Here is a 15423-nt window from a genome sequence, read left to right as displayed (position 1 = left end):
GTCAGCTGTCTGAGTTTTAACTTGAGGTCTACCATCTTGGAGAAGTTACCCACCTCTCTGTGCTCCTTTTCTCATCTGTAAAGTGGGGATAATAATCTTATCTGTAATATTATTAGAGAGAATAGGCTTGTCATGGGGCTTCGCTGGTGGCTCAGATGGTAAAGAATCTGCCTGCAATGCGGGAGACCTGGGTTTGATCCCTGGGTTGGGAAGATCCCCTGGAAAAGGGAAAGGCTATCCACTCTAATATTCTGGAGAATTTCTAAGGACTATATAGTCCATGAGGTCACAAAGAGTTGGACATGACTGAGTGATTTTCACTTTCACTTTAAGGCTTGTCATGAGAAGTAAGTATAACATATAAAGTACAATGTGAGCTTATTGTTCAGTCGCTAAATCACATCCAACTCTGTGACCATATGGACTGTAGCACACCAGGCTTCTCTGTCCTTCATTACCTCCTGGAGCTTGCTCAAACTCATGTCCATTGAGTCGGTGATGCCATCCAACCACTTCATCCTCAGTCACCCCTTCTCTCGCCTTCAATCCTTCCCAGCATCAGGGTCTTTTCCAATGAGTGAGTTCTTCGCATCAGGTGGCCAAAGTATTGAAGCTTCAGCTTCAATATCAGTCCTTCCAAGGAATATTCAGGATTGATTTCCTTTAGGATTGATTGGTTTGATCTTCTGTCCAATGGACTCTCAAGAGTCTTCTCCAGCACTACAATTTGAAAGCATTGGTTCTTTGGTGCTCTGCCTTCTTTATGGTCTAACTCTCACATCCCTAATGTGCGCTACTGCTTTACTGTTTGCTAGTTGAAGGGCCTGGAGTAAGTTACTTAGTCACCTTGCTCTACCATTTCCTCATGTATAGAGCAAAGATTGTGAACACAGTCCCCAAGGTCCTCCTGTTCTAGGATAGAGTGAAGGGGATTGCCAAGGGGGTCCAGCGCTCCCGACCTAGAGGGAATTGGCAAGAATACCTTGATGAAAAAGTTTCTGATTACTGGTTCAAGAATGAGGAAGGAGACAAAATGGTCCTCTGTTTCCATCTCAACACAGATATCCTATGACTTAAGAAAGAAAATCTGACGATTCCTGGCTAGTGCGAGGAAAGCTGTTATGTATTAAACCTGACTTGGAGGTGGGCGGTTTCTAGGGAGGGAAGTTGGAGCACAGCCGTGTTTGGCATTCACAGGCAGTGTTCATGTAATTCTGCAGGACGGAGAGAAGGAGAAACTATTCTCCAAAGCATGGCTGCTTTCAAGACATTGGCTCATTGGATTTGCTAGAATGTCCCTAGAATTTCTCAGTCATATTGATTCAGAACAATGGAGAGAAGAAATTCGCTCTGTTTCTTGCTATACCTATCACTAAGAGTAATTTAGTTCTGCCCCTCTGTATAGGAAAAATACTAAAATCCATCAAAAAACATCTGAGCTGGTTGTTTGCATTTGGAAGACACTCCTCTCACTTTACAAGCTATTTGTAGGGCTATGATTGTCTGTGCTCTGGGTTTATCTCTGGAGGAGGATAATATACATGGAGAATGGATACCAGGATACCAAGGGCTTACTGTGTACCCACATGGCGCTGGTTACTTTACGTATGTCATCGTTTATTCACACAAGTATCTGTTGACTATATGACCACTAAGTTTCACAGATCAAAGACACCAAGTGTTTAGCAAAGTATGTGACTTTCACCTTGTCACAGGTGACAGCGCTGGATTTGATCCTAAGTCTCTACAATCCACAGCTCATGCTAAGAACCTTCAACTTCAAAAGGCAGAAGATGAACCTTCCCAGTTGAAATACACTGAACTTTACAAGACAGTCCTTCCCAGTGTTTCATTTGGAGGGGAAAATAATCCATCCTCAGTAGAACTGGTGATGCTCAATTTAGAAAACAATGCTACAATTGGGGAATTAAATCCTTTTACAGTATTCTGCCAGTGTTTATCACGACCCATAGCATTTTGAACATCTTTTCTAGAAAATGTCTATCAGTTCTGGTAAAAGGGAAAGAAAAAAACCCTCCCACTGGCCCACTGAGAACAGTATTTTCTCCTTGGCTGTTGTTACTTAGTTGCTAAGTAGCGTCAGACTCCTTTTCGACCCCACAGACTGTAGCCCTCCTCTGTCCATGAAATTCCCAAGGCAAGAATACTGGAGTGGGGTGCCATTTCCTTCTCCAGGGGATCTTCCCAACCCAGGGATTGAACACACATCTCCTGCATTGGCAGGCAGATTCTTCACCACTTAGTGACCTGGGAAGCCCTTTCTCTGTGGTAGAGATATTCAAGCATCTAATAATAGGTTCATTCTGTCAAACCCTTGGCCCCACAGAAGAGATCAACACTTCTTTGCAGACTCTAGTCTGAACATTCTCATTTAAAATGTTTCCACATCAAAAATCATGACTGTGGTTAAATACCTCTAGTCTAGATACTAATGTAATAACCTTAAATTTTGCTGGAGATTTTGTTATCTGATTGCACAATTTATTTAACAGCTAAGTTTATTTCTTTTAGGACAGAATGATTGACTCCACACTAATTTTCAAGGCAGGTCAAAAAATACTTTCTTTTTATTTAGACATTTCACCAAAACTGTTATCCTGCTATCACACTTATTGACAATTTCTCTTTTCCTTTCACTTCTTGGAAGGAATTTTACTAATTGACATACTCTCTGACTTCTCTGAATGGGGACAGAGGATAGCTAAAATAACAACTCAGAAAGCCTGGCTGTCCTCACCATGTTGAGAAGCAGAAAACTTTCTGTACATGCTGACCACATGGTAAGATTAGAACATTTGTGTTTATTTATCATTTTTTGGCCACGTTGTGTGGCATGCAGGACCTTAGTCCCCCGACCAGGGATGGAACCCGTGCCCCCTGCGGTGGAAGCGCACAATCTTAACCACTGGAATGCCAGGGAAGTCCCAGTCAGAACATTTTCGGAGGGAAGCAAAGCACTTGCAGAAAGTTCCGACCAAAAAGTGAGGAAGTGGTTTATTAATCACTATGCCAAGTGGAGAGGAGATCTGAGAGCCTCTTTTTCAAAAGAAGCGAGGCTGGCCTCTGCCTTGCCCCAGGCCTGGACCCGGTGCTGACAGCACCTGGAAGAGGCAAGCTCACTCCAGTGACTTTTCAAGCTGTTCAGAGGCTCCCAACAGAAGCAAATGAGAAGTAAACCCCAAACCCACAGCAATTGTGACACTGCCTGTAAAAGCGAGTGAGACGTGCAGAAAATGTTTTATCATCAGAATTTTTTCTAGACAGAAGCTTTTTAGAGGCCTTCGGGGAGATTTCTGAGGATTCTTAACTACCCTATTTCAAGCAAATGTTTATTGAAGTGCATGCTCTTGTGACATCCTTCTGTTTCTTCACTGTATAATTAGGAGGCATCAAGGACAGAATTGTTGGGTACGTTTCCCAGCCTGCTATGGCTTCAGTCTCTTGTTGATCAAATTCCTGGTAGGAGTTTAGTTAGTCAATGTCAGTGTAATTTTTGAAGAGTATCCATTTCTCTTTTTTTTTTTCTCATGATGCTCGTTCCATATTTTAATGCTCAAAAATATGAATTCAAGATTAAGAGAGATTTAGAAAATGTTATAGAATAGCTTGGTACACAAGATAGAGCATACAAACTCCCACTTGAAAACCATAAACAAGGCTGGAAAGCCCCATATTTATTTACAGGCTTCTTCTCAAAACCACACATACAAGTGCAGCCACTATACATCCTAATTGGTTTATCTGCATTCTGCTCATGCATCACCATGCTCAAAGAACTTTAAAATTTTCATCAACTTTGATGAACCAGCCCTGACTCACCAAGATTTACAAAGCAATCAGTGGCAAAGTTGATTGGAATCTAGTCTTTCTAACACCTAATGAAAAATCCATGCAGTTATGAAAAACAGAAAATACAACCAAAGAAACAAGACTAGATTTCAGTATGGCATTTCTAAACCAGAGAGAGAGAGACAGGAAGAAAGAGTAATTTACAATGAATTTAACTCCGTGAACTGTCAGTCGCTCAGTCGTGTTCAAGTCTTTGTGACCCCATAGACGGTAGCCCAGCAGGCTTCTCTGTTCATGGGATTCTCCAGGCAAGAATACTGGAGTGGGTTGCCATTCCTTTCTCCAGGGGATCTTTCCAACCCAGGGATCGAACCTGGGTCTCCCACATTGCAGGTAGATTCTTTTCCATCTGAGCCACAGGGAAGCTATCTGTACTAAGACCACGGTGTTTATTTCCTTTTACCTTTAGGCTGGCTGGACTAAGCAATTCAGGAAGACCGTGACAAATTCTCTAGATCCAGCTCACCATTTAGGTCTTCTCATGGATCTGAAATATCCTGGTCAGGAAAAGAGTGCAAATAGTTTTGTACCCAAACTCTTCTGTAACCAGCAAAGTCGGTAAAGAGGGGAGTAATGAGGATGAAGCTTAGGGAGGGGAACTAGATTTGAGGGAGGGGAAGCCTGAGGCTTTTGTTCATGTGTATACGCCTCAGAAGCCTGGGCTTTTATCATCAACAGAGTGTTGCCTTCACTCGTGCTCTTATAATTACACAAGATAAATTATAGTCAGACCCGTGTGGTCTTGGAAGCGTAAAGGAATTTAAGGAATTTGAAGTCTTTCAGTGTTGTTCTGAAGGGGCAAGAGAGTAACATAATCCCCCTGTGTGACAGGAGCTTTGACAAAGGCCAGAAGGAATAGAAAGGAAGAGATGATGGATGTTAGACAGAGAGGACTTGGGTGGTATGTGCAGGACCGTGGAATGACTGGATGTAGGGGTGAGTCCTGGGAATCCCTTCAAGCAAAATGGATGAAAAGATGGTGCTGCCAGAAAGGGAAATTGGTTATTAAGGGAAGAAAGGGATGCTGATGTGGAGACCAGTTATGTTTTCAATGGAATGAAACTGAGGAACTGTCAGTAACATAGGGGAAAAAGGAGACAAAGCCCTGGAGAGAGGTTGGTACTGCCTATACTTGGGAGGCCCTGATACAGGAACCTGTGTCCTCAGCACACAGACAATGGTTGAAATGAAGGGAGTGAGCAAGATCTTCAAGGGGAATGAGGTCATGCATGCATGCTAAGTCACTTCAGTTGTGTCCGACTCTGCTCCTCTGTTCATGGGATTCTCCAGGCAAGAATACTGGAGCGAGTTGCCTTGCCCTCCCCAGGGGATCTTCCCGACCCAGGGACTGAACCCTGTGGCTCCTGAACTGCAGACAGATTCTTCACTGCTGAGCCACGAGGGGAAGCACCTATATGTTTACATGTATCGCCTCTGTTTTTGGATTTCTTTCCCATTTAGGTCACCACAGACCATTGAGTAGAGTTCCTGGTGCTATAGAGTAGCTTCTCACTGGTTATCTATATGTTTCAATTCCAATCTCGCACTTCATCCCACAAGCCTCTCTTACCCCTTGGTGTCCCTACATTTGTTCTCTACATCTGCGTCGGGAAGGAAAGAAATGGAAGGTACTTCTATAAGACGACTTGAAGCTGGACTTGTGATTTATTTTCATTGTTTTAGTGGCAATGACACCTACTATTCTCAGAGGACTGTGTTTAACACAAATGTTTAAAACCCTACCTTCCAGAACATACTGCCATAACCATCATAACTCTTCCCTTGCTCTGCAGAACTAACTGCTAAACTAGACAAAAGATCCACCTCTCTTCAGCTACAAAATGATGGTGCTTTTAAGGGATAATACGAAATAAATCAACCAGCCAAAATAACTATGTGCATTTGACAAACCTAATTTTCTGCATTAGTAAATCAATGTTTATCATAATTCTAGATGGTGAAGACGTGTTTGTTGAAATGAAGGTTAACAATCAAAAATCAAGTAATTTTAATAAGGAAAGAAGTGCTGCTTGCATCAAGACGATATACAGGAAGTTGCTTCTTCACAGCATTTGTAACATTAATTCAATCATTCATGAGCTATAATTATGCCACACACTGAAGGAATTGATAAAAAAGTGGTCCCTAAATTTCATAGAATTTAGTGCCTCAAGGAGGAGAAATACAAACACAACACTCCTAAACAGAACATAGTTGACATTCCTGTGGGCTTCCCTAGTGGCTCAGATGGTAAAGAATCTATCGGCCTGCAATGCAGGAGACCCCGGTTCGACCCCTAGGTTGGGAAGATCCCCTGGAGAAGGGAATGGCTACCCACTGCAGTATTCTGGCCTGGAGAATTCCATGGACAGTGGGGGCTGGTAGGCTATAGTCCATGGGGTCACAAAGAGTCAGACACAACTGAGTGACTAACACTTTCACTTTGAAGTTCTTGCAGAGAACTTGTGAACGTGGAAGGGGTGTGGACACTCAGTTGGAAGTGCCTGGCAGGGGCTTCAGAGAAGTGATGTGAGCTGGATTTCCAATGGGGGCTTCACACTTGCCTCTTCTCTGAAAAGAGAGGGGCACTGGATGGTAGGCGATAAGAACGAAGGGGGAGGAAATAGGTTGGGAAAAGACTACAAAAAAGAATATGGACTGTATCTTGCTGGGACTGGAACCAATACAAGAATGTGAACTGCAAAGGAACATAATCAGAAATCACTGCCTAATTTGTTGTAAGACATTTACTTAGCCAAAGGCTCAGCCCCTCCCCCTCCTTTCTTTAGGAAATTCCCATAAGATGAAAGGAGGGACAATGCTGTCTCATTCCAGCCTTTACAACCCTGAGAGATGAGTTTTGAAGTTCTGTTATCTTTTGAAAGTGAAAGTCACTCAGTCGTGTCCAACTTTTTGCAACCCCATGGACTATACAGTCCATGGAATTCTCCAGGCCAAAATACTGGAGTGGGTAGCCTTTCCCTTCTCCAGGGGATCTTCCCAACCCAGGGATCAAACCCAGGTCTCCTGCATTGCAGGCAGATTTTTTACCAACTGAGCTACCAGGGAAGCCCTTTAAAATGTTGGTATTCATTTTCTATGACTCTTCAAAGAAGAGTGAAATGGTATAAGAGTTGTCACCCAAGTGTCATAGTGCCCTTCACGCACATACTGTTTCTGGATGGCTTTTTCTTTTTTTGTTCATGTGTATACAGTAGCTAATCTTAAAGCTTTAAATAAACTTGATGGCTTTGAGGTATCCTTAAGGAACTCAAACCACCAGGCTGCACATGTGGGCACCACAGTCAGGTTAAGTAAGAATCTGCAACCTGGAAACCTATCTGTTGGACATCAATTTTTAGGGGAGGCTCAGTTCAGCATGGGGTGGGTTAGAAAAAGAGAATATGTTGGTGCCAAGCAAGTTCAGCTCTTCCGTATTTCTGTTCAGATCTTAAACTCACCATTGAAGCCCCCATAAAAGCCTCACACTGATGGACTCACTTTCTTTAGGGTGTAGTTTAGAACCTCCCGGGGGTTTCATTTTGTCACACCACCTTCACCCAACAGGGCATACCCAAGGATCTCTTCCAATCACGTAGTGCCTGCAGAGAATTCCACTAAATCAAGTTTTCCTCAACATTTTAAATTTATTTCCAGTGATGTTTCAGCACTTTAGTGACTAAAATTGTACTAGTTCTGCCCAGTCAGTCACACCTTATTAAGGATGCAGACCATTACTTGATTGATACACACAAAGCAGTGGTAATTTTTTTTTAGGTACATGCTTTATTTAATGCCTCTGTCTGATTTAGGGCTACTTATTGAAAGAAAAAGCATCTGTTTAAACTTCCTTGGATATCTTTTTAAAAAGAGATCTGAGTTTTCCAAGTCCTCTCTCCTTGTTATTCAGTCGCTCAGTCCTGTCCAACTCTGCAACCCCATGGGCTGCAGCATGCCAGTCTTCCCTGTCCTTCACTATCTCCTAGAGTTTGCTCAAACTCATGTCCATTATAAAGTCTAAATGTATGAGAGAATGGAGCTGAACTTTTTTTTAATGTGCTACCTGTACACTGAACAGCACATGGAACTCCTACATATAACCCTTTTTATAGGCTTGGAACATAATTTTACATTTATCCTTGCTTTTATGACATCATAGTTCATGGTGACTACTCAATGCCTAGTCCTTATAAAGGCAGGCAACTCCTTCATCCTCATATTGTTGCTATGGAAAAAATGAGCACCACTTCACAACAGCCCACATGATGATACACTTGCAATATTAGAGCACAAGGAAGTTCTGTGTTTATTAAGTGTCAAGCCATCACTAATGAGAGATAAACGTCAACAACCATCACTAATGACAGTTAATATAAACAAAATTCCATGCAAGAGGGCTGCTTTAAAGTAAATAGGTTATTCAAAGAGCTCTATTACCCTAGCTGGATAATCAGACCAAGCACTTTTGTTGTTTAGGAGAGGTTTCCTAGAAAAGTGGCTCCTAACTAAGGCAGATTTTGCAGTGTGTGAGTGATGTGACTTTATCTCTCAAAAACCTGATCTCTTAGTTCCAAAGCCACTCCCGGAATTGCTTGACCTGAAGGGTAATTCCCCACTCTATTCTCACCAAGGTCACATACATAAGGGAAACTGCATGGCAAGGGGGGAAATGCTAGGGCTTTGGGAGTTAAGAGTTCAAAGTCATGTGAATTCAAATCCCATTTCAGCTGAGACTGAAGATCTGGGACTTCATTTAATTTATCTGAGTCTCTGTTTCCTCAGCTTTTAACAGGGACTGATAGCACAACCTACCTCCTAAGCAGATTCCCAACAATATATGTAAAGTATCCAAACCTGGGCAAATTGTGGGCACTCAAAAAGTACCAGTGAACTTTATCAGCTAGCTGATAGCAGAGTTAGTGATTAAAAAAAAAAAAATAGACCCAGGAATTTGAATACTGGCTATGATCTTTGCATGTTATGATATTTTCCCAGTAGCTACACAACTAACTTCTCACTTATTTCAGATCTTTCTCAAATATTATCTTCTCAACAAGGCCTATCCTGACCACCCACTCTGTCTCACATGACAACCTACAGCCATTCCTCCCAATCTTTTATGGTCAGTTAACATATACTATAATTTTCTTATTTATTAGTTTTAGTAGTAGTAGCATTTGTTTTCTCATTAGAACATAAGATCATCAAGGGCAGGAGTTTTGTCTGTTTTGCCTACTGATGCATTCCCAGCATTTGGTGGACTCTTGATATTTGCTGAATGAATGAAAGAAGAAGGCTTGTTTTGCATTTGAATACCGGGTCAGTTGAAAAGGGGCAATGCTTCCTCATAGTCCTTATAGATCAGCGTTACAGTCAGGGCAGGACAGAGGGCGAGAGTAACGGGCACCCAGAACCAACGGAAGGTGTTTAACTGGCTCTGGCATAGGCATACCCAGCAGTGAGGGTGACAGGAGGCTCCTCTGAGATAGGCTTATGTATTCACAACACATTTCCTTGCCTAAAATTCTTCACACATTACGCCCATCAAGCGGCGCAAGGGGAAGACATTTGAGCTTTCCTTGAAAACAGTAGGGATCTCTTGCTAAATCAACATCACCATGCGTGTGATGTCGATCAAGTTCACAATGTCCAACAGAAACCTGCTCTTTGAAATTTGTGAACAGCCGCACATCCACTAACTATTCATGTCTCGTTCAAGCAGATGTGTCAACATCTCACCAAAATATCAATCAAATGGCAGTGACTGGAATTTTAATCAACCACAGGAGCTCTCAAATAGAAAGGAGATGCTTCCATAGCAAAAAAATGCTACGACGTTGATAAAGCTTGTTAATGTTGACTGCTAAATCTTCAGCCTCTGCCCTACCCTGCTGCCATTACAGCATCAATTCCACAGGAGCAAGGACTATGGCAATGCCTTGTTCCCTGCACAGTGCCTGGCACCTCGTAGGCACATGAGAAATATGTATTGAGTGAATGAATCAACTTAATTAATTCAATACATATTTCAAAGACCCTTTATGAAACCCAACTGACAGTTCAAGGACTAAAGATTTTGTTTAACAGGATGGATGAGACTTGGCAACAGTATATATGGAAAAAGATCTGAGAGGTTTGCTTTTCCTCAAGCCTGACATGAGATGACAGCCAACTGTGCAGTTCTTCGGCCAAATAAGCTCATTCCATCTGAGCCCAGATTAACAATTAACAGAAGCAATATGTCTGGAGGATAAGTTATAATGATACCTCTGTATTTTCAACTGGTCAAACCACATCTAAAAGAGAGTTGTGCAGATGTGGGTGTGCATTTTAAGAAAAATTCTGACATAATGGTGGGTAGTCCAGGAACTTAAGTCTCAGAGGTAATAGAAGGTAGCATGAGAACACGCCTAGGATAGCTAACAGGAATGAGGAAGACAAGTGGAACACCATCATCATCTTGGCTGACCAGCCAGGCCACCCCATCACATATGAGAGGGCCCCACCAACCTTGGCAAGCCCACCAAGTCCATCATCGCAGATGTATGAGCAACAAATAGTTGTTCTACAACCCTCAGGTTTTGTGCTTGTTTGTTACACAGCTTAATTGAAACAATAGCTAGCTGATACAAAGAGAAACTGTGGAAAGTTGAAAGTGCTAGTTGCTTAGTTGTGTCTGACTCTCTGTGACTCCATGGACTGTAGCCCCCCAGGCTCCTCTGGAGTTCTCCAGGCAAGAATACTGGAGCAAGTTGCCATTCCCTTCCCCAGGGGATCTTCCTGACCCAGGGATCAAACCTGGGTCTCCTGTGTTGCAGGCAAATTCTTTACCACCTGAGTTACCACGGAAGCCCTACAGGGAAATAGCAGAAGGTCTATCATTTATAAGAGGAAGCAAAATTGTTCTATGTGCTTAGAAGATGAGAATAGAAGAGTTTATTTAAATCCTTAGAGTGTCTTTCAAGAGGAAAACTTTGGCTCTTAGAAAGTTAGAGTTTTCCAAAGATTGGAGCCATCCATCAAATGGGTGGGCTTTACTGGATGTGAGCTTGGAAGCCAGCAAAGTCAACCACCCCATCAGTTTTACCAGGCTCAGGCCGCTGGATTGGGCCTGCCCTGGTTTAATACTAAAGAACTTGAGAACTCACTGAAGTCAGGGACCTTATCTGGTTCATTTTTTCATCCTTATACATTTGGATAATAACATAGGATCTAGCTCATAGTAGGTATTCAATATATATTTGTTAAACCAAAAATGAAAGGAAGATGGCAAGGCTAGTCCCTAGTCCCTGAATCCAAGAGGGCAATTATTGAAACTGGGTCTAAAAAGCCACACAGATCTAACCAAATATTTAGAGAAATATTTAGAAAAATTGTTTTCCAAGTTCCTGGGAAAGGACCAGGAGTAATAAAGAACAGATTGAGAAGTAGAACTGGGGAAATCTGAATATTTTATAGCACAAAACTCTAAAATATTCATGTTTATAATTTTTATGAATTAGTGAGAAGCAGCCTAGGGGGATGAAAAGCAAAGAACAGGGAAAGGCACTGATTCCACAAGAACAAAGTTGGTAAAGGCTTCAGGAGCAGGAGGATGCTATTGATAAATATCCGTAAGCTCATGACTGCAGTCTTCTGGAACATTCTCTCAGGTGGATCCTGATGCACATGCAGAATCAGCAGATGCTATGTCTTAAAGGTCAATGCATGAGGACATAAGGGATGAACCACACAGATGCCCCTGGCCCTTAGAGAGGACAGCTCCTCTTCTTTCAGATTCTTCACACAGCTCATGGACTCATGGAAGGTACTCCCTCCACCGTATCAGGCGTCAGCAAACTTTTTATTAAAGTTGCATATTCTAGGCTTTGTGGACTTTGTAGCCATAGATATTATATAAATCAACAAGCATAGCTGTATTCCATTATAACTTTACTTATAGACACTGAAATTAGAACTTAATTTTCATGTTATAAAATATTACTCTTTAAACTTCTTTCAACCATGTTAAACACATTAAAAAAAACCATTCTTTGCTCGCAGGTATTCCATATCTATCCTAAAGGAAATCAACCCTGAATATTCACTGGAAGGACTGATGATGAAGCTGAAACTCCAATACTTTGGCCACCTTATGTGAAGAGCTGACTCATTAGAAAAGACCCTAATGATGGGACAGATTGAGGGCAGGAGGAGAAGGGGACAACAGAGGATGAGATGTCTGGATGGCATCACTGACTCGAAGGATATGAATTTGAGCAAGCTCCGGGAGATGGTGAAGGACAGGGAAGTCTGGCATGCTATAGTCCATGGGTTGCGAAGAGTCAGACACGACTGAGCAACTGAAAGCAACCAAACAGCTAGCTAGTGGGAAGTTACTGTATAACATAGGGAGTTCAGCCCAGTGCTCTGTGACAACCTAGAGGGGTGGGATGGGGGATGGGAAGGAGTTTCAGAGGGAGGGAATATATGTACACTTAAGGCTGACTCACATTCTTGTAGTGCAGAAACCAACACAATAATGCAAAACAATTACCCTCCAACAAAAAATAAATTTTTAAAAAAGGCAGGAGGCTGCTTCTGACTGGTAGGCCATCATGTGCTGACCCCTGCTCCATATGAGCCCCCCAGTTTTTTCTCATATTTGTGTCTTCCTACTGCCCAATGCTAACCAAACAGACTGGCCCTAGAAGATTCTCAGTAGTGATCATTTTGATTCAATAGGAGTAACTTAATTTTACGATACAATTGCATAAAGAAAAGTATATCTTAAGTGTTTCAAGGAACCTCCATACTGTTCTTGTGATTATACCTATTTACATTCCCACCAACTCTGTAGGAGGGTTCTCTTTTACCCACACTCTCTCCAGAATTTATTGTTTGTTTGTATACTTTTTGATGATGGCCATTCTGATCAACGTGAGGTGACATCCCATTGTAGTTTTGCTTTTTTGTTTCTCTGATAATTAGTGATGTTGAACATCTTTTCATGCGCCTTTTGGCCATCTGTATGTCTTCTTTGGAGAACTCATTTACAAAACAGAAACAGAATTACAGATATCAGAAACAAATTTATGGCTACCAAAAGGGAAATGGGGGGGTAGCAGTATAAATCAGGAGCTTGGGATGAACGCATACACACTACTATACATGCTCACCAGGCTTTCCTGGTGATTCAGTGGTAACGAATTTGCCTGCAATGTAGGATAAACGGGTTTGATCCCTGGGTCAGAAGACTCCCCTGGAGGAGGAAATGGCAATCCACTCCAGTACGCTTGCCTGGGAATTCCCATGGACAGAGGAGCCTGATGGGCTATAGTCCATGGGGTCACAAAAGTCAGACATGACGCGGCAACACAAACAACAATATATATATATGATAGGTAACCAACAAGGACTTACTGTATAGCACAGAGAACTCTACTCAATATTCTGTGATAACCTATATGAGAAAAGAATCTAAAAAGAATGAACATATGGATATGCATAACTGAATCACTTTGCTGTACACCTGAAACTAACACAATGTGATATAACACAATGTTATATAAACTAACACAACTAACTATAATTCAATAAAATTAAAATATTAAAAAAAAAGAAAAGTAGATCTTACGAGGATGACTTTGTCCCAAATGATTCCTTTAGGAAATTTCAAGGATCAAGCACTGTTTCGCATGGTCTCTAATGAGCCTGGCATTGTAAGGGTGAGCTATTATATATACTCATGATTCAAGATACAACTAAGCTCATGAACCCTACTGACAGTGCCAGAGAGATAAAAGACACACATCCCACCCTGATCAACCACAGATCATCTGTATTTTTATCTAACTATACGACTAACCCAACAAGGACTTTGAAAATTTGATTCTCATCTTGAAGGCTGTCAATTTCCTCTCATGTAGGTAGAAAGATAGGAGAAACACTCTTTGGGAAACACAGAGTTATTAGTCTCCTACAGAAAGACTTGTAAAAAAGAATTTTATCTTCTAATCTTAGATGTGAAGAATAGGCTTTTTCCTCAAAATATATTATTTTGACTGTATTTCACAGAAGTGAAAAACCTTATAATCACGTTTTTCTTTTTACTGTGGCTGCCAGGAAACTCAGAGACAAGTTTGTGCCCCAATTATATAAGATATTTATTCTTTGGTTATACTGATATTTTATACAGAGCTTTTATTTTTCCCCCAGTGGTATCTTTATTTTCCCTCAGGAACAGAATAAACCATATTCTCAATACACTCATATCAAGGTAAGCCAAATGAAGCAATACACTCATATCAAGATAAGCCAAATGAAGCATTTTTTTCAAATATCCTCTTTTTCAAAATAGGCTTCCACTTCTCCATATGTTTCTGTTCTTCATCTGGCTGTTAGTTTTTTGTTGCCATGGCACCTAATATTTATACAAACAATAAAAAGCAAAGCAACAATTCCTGCCCACTTCCTGTCAACTCCTAGTTAGAATTTCAGACCAAGTGGTGAGTGATTGATTCCAACTCAATGCACCCAGAGATAGTGAGATGAGAAAGCTTTGAGCCGCTGACTCCAGGTCATTTAGAAAGTTAGTCACATTTTTTAATGCCTAGAAGAGTAAAATGAGACAAGGGTATAAATTATTTTTCTTTATTGAGTCAGTCAACAGGCATTAATTGAGCTCCCACTACATGTCAGACATACAATAGAAATTAACCAGATTCTATATCCATTTTGGGGTCTCACCCTCCTATAAACAGGAAATAGATGTTTAAGCAGAAAAGAAAGAATCAAGGACATAAGTAATCAAAGTTGCACTGAGGATGTTGTGGGTGAAGACTTCAATCTTCAGAAATTCGGGTACATGATGAGGTTTCATTAATTCAGACAGCATTATTTGGAATAAAGACAAATCAGATAGGAACTACATTAAACTAGCTAGTGCTAAGTCACTTCAGTTGTGTCTGACTCTTTGTGATCCTATGGACCATAGCCTGCCAGGCTCCTCTGTCCGTGGGATTCTCCAGGCAAGAATACCGGAGTGGGTTGCCATTTTCTTCTCCAGGGGAATCTTCTCAACCCAGGGATCAAACCCACATCTCTGATGTCTCCTGCATCGGAAGGCAGGTTCTTTACCACTAGTGCCACTTGGGAAGATTAAACTAATATCTCACTAAATAAAAAGACTATTTGCAAATAATGTGTTGATTACAAAGTGATTTATACCTACTCTTCAAGCAAGTCTGACCTCTCATGAGCTTAAAAGCCTCTATCTTATGTGCTTAAAAAAAGAAGTATTTTCCTTTAAAAAATGTATCATAACTTAGCTTTTTACTAATCTTGAAGATACTTGTGGGAATAGTGAGAAGTCCACTAAGGCCATGGGATGTGGCGGTTAAGAGCCAGGGTTAGATTTGAATCCCAGTTCTGTCTAGCTAGCTAACTAGCTGGGTTACTTCATCTAACCACCTGGATTCTTTGGTCAAATGTTTCACTTCCCTGAGCTTAGTTTCCTCATTTAATAAATAAGGGCACTATTCTATCCTTCCTTGCTTTGTTGTAGGAAGGAAA

At 41.3% G+C, this 15423-nt stretch overlaps 1 protein-coding gene across 1 annotated transcript in view; it reads right to left on the bottom strand.

Moving 5' to 3' along the window:
* The window catches only part of LIMCH1 (LIM and calponin homology domains 1), a 354210-nt gene that overhangs the window by 137880 nt on the left and 200907 nt on the right, over positions 1-15423 (bottom strand). The gene's annotated exons all lie outside the window — the stretch shown is intronic.

This window comes from Budorcas taxicolor, chromosome 6, assembly GCF_023091745.1.
Source record: "Budorcas taxicolor isolate Tak-1 chromosome 6, Takin1.1, whole genome shotgun sequence".
Taxonomy (NCBI): Eukaryota; Metazoa; Chordata; class Mammalia; order Artiodactyla; family Bovidae; genus Budorcas; species Budorcas taxicolor.
This window is presented reverse-complemented; position numbering and strand designations above follow the sequence as displayed.